Raw genomic sequence first — 2,207 nt, forward strand, 5'->3', positions numbered from 1 at the left:
TCTTTCATCATCATCGCCATCAGTATCATCATTACAATAACCATCATCACCATCATCATCCTCGCCAAACGTCCGTCGCCTTAGTGTTTGGGGTTTTCTTTTTCTGCTTTCACACTCAAATTAATTTTGAATCCCCACTGTCTGTTGGGTGTCTTGCAGCTGGAAACGGACACGGACCGTAACGGGTGAAAAAAAAACCGAAATCAATTTGCTACTTCGCATTCTGGGCCGCCGAATCGTCAACCGCTCCAGTGGCGCAATTGGTTAGCGCACGGTACTTATAAGACAGTACTGACCAAGAGCTTGTGGCGGAAGCCTCTCGGGAAAAAGTGGATGGGTGGTTCGAATCCCCTGAACTTTTCGTGACACATCTTCGGAAGTGTTGTGAAGTTGGTTTCCATGACCCCCTCCCTAAGGCTTTTCCTCAACTCTAGTGCCAAAATCGTATGAGCGATGCCGGGGTTGTGAGTTCGAGCCTCACCTGGAGCACAGCGGTATATTTTTTTTTTTGTTCTTTAACTTATGAATGAAATGTGGGGTTATTTTTTCTTCACTGTCTCTTGATTTGATGTCATTCACCTTGACCGAGTCGATGACACCCATTCGTGGATGGCAAGCAGGCCGAATGTGTGAATGGATAAATTAAATCGTAGGAGGCGCCTCCTCCCTAAGATGATGGGCTGGGACGGCCATTGTATGCAGAGTAGGCGAACTAGCGTGACTTTGTCACACGCATTCGGAAGCTATTTTCGCACAGTCGTCGTCGTCGTCTTCGTCGTATGACAAAGAAGGAGGGGGACAAACGAAGGGAACCCGACAATTAGCTCGGCAATAATAATTACCTTCCCCCGGATTCCCTGATTTTTCCATCCGCCTGTCAAGCTTTAGCAGAATCACTTCATAAAATGTTGAAGAATGAAAAAATGTCGTGTGAGTACACTCATCGCGATTAGCTCTTCGGCGTAGTAGTCGGGGCAAATTGTGCTGCCGGACTAGCGAGCGACAAAGTATGCCGGTGTTTGTTATCGGTGGGTGGGGTCTAGCTTTTGGAAAGGGCGTAAGTAACAACGTTTTCAAAAAGTCATATTACAGTTTCTTACATTTACTTAAAAACTATTTAAAATTATTCAAAACCAAAAATTTAAAAACATAATATTCTTCAGTCTTTTCAAAAAAAAAAAAAAACATGCTAGATAAAAAAAAAAGCGTAATTCAAATCTGAGCTAATCAGTGAATCTGCCGACGACAACGTCAGTGATTGAGTAGGCGACGACGATAGCAACGGAGCGCTGCTCGTGGTGAGAAAGTAGAGACAAACGACAAGTGAGTTGATTTTTTGTGTGTCTCTTCGCATGAAGCGTCTTCACTACCTCTAGAACGTATTGTTTGGGTGACGCAATTCATTGTCGCAAGGCGAGTGTGACTAGCGATTAGACAAGCAGGTAGCTATGAGGATGACGACGATAAGGGGCGGAATGATACGGCGGCAGCGGCGTATTATGATGATAATGATGGGACAGATGCGTGGGGATTTTCCCAGAATGGGAGCGCTTATAAGTTGAATGAAGGAGAATGTTTGTGGGAATGTTTGACAGTAGTTGAAGGGGCTGATGAGAGACAGTAGTGTAAATGATACTAAGAATTTTGCTCTACTATGATTAAAATAACAAATAGCCAAACGCATTCAAAATCGAATGACAAACGTCAAAAATAAACTGTTAAATTGTGAAAATTGTCAAAATTGTCAAAACTGTCAAAATTGTCAAAATTGTCAAAATTGTCAAAATTGTCAAAATTGTCAAAATTGTCAAAATTGTCAAAATTGTCAAAATTGTCAAAATTGTCAAAATTGTCAAAATTGTCAAAATTGTCAAAATTGTCAAAATTGTCAAAATTGTCAAAATTATCAAAATTGTCAAAATTGTCAAAATTGTCAAAATTGTAAAATTGTCAAAATTGTCAAAAATGTCAAAATTGTCCAAATGGTCAGAATTGTCAAAAATCTCCAAATTGTCAAAATTTTCAAAATTATCAAAATTGTCAAAATTGTCAAAATTGTCAAAATTGTCAAAATTTTCAAAATTTTCAAAATTGTCAAAATTGTCAAATTTGGGAAAATTGTCAAAATTGTCAAAATTGTCAAAATTGTCAAAATTGTCAAAATTGTCAAAATTGTCAAAATTATCAAAATTGTCAAAATTGTCAAA

The 2,207-nt window shown here is 39.0% G+C and overlaps 1 non-coding gene across 1 annotated transcript; it reads left to right on the forward strand.

The window, feature by feature from the left end:
* The first annotated feature begins 245 nt into the window (after nucleotides 1-245).
* On the forward strand, nucleotides 246-489 carry Trnai-uau (transfer RNA isoleucine (anticodon UAU)). Its single transcript has 2 exons — nucleotides 246-283; nucleotides 454-489. It is a non-coding gene; the product is annotated as a tRNA-Ile (tRNA).
* The last annotated feature ends 1,718 nt before the right edge of the window (nucleotides 490-2,207 follow it).

This window comes from Uranotaenia lowii, chromosome 3, assembly GCF_029784155.1.
Source record: "Uranotaenia lowii strain MFRU-FL chromosome 3, ASM2978415v1, whole genome shotgun sequence".
In the NCBI taxonomy this organism is placed as follows: Eukaryota; Metazoa; Arthropoda; class Insecta; order Diptera; family Culicidae; genus Uranotaenia; species Uranotaenia lowii.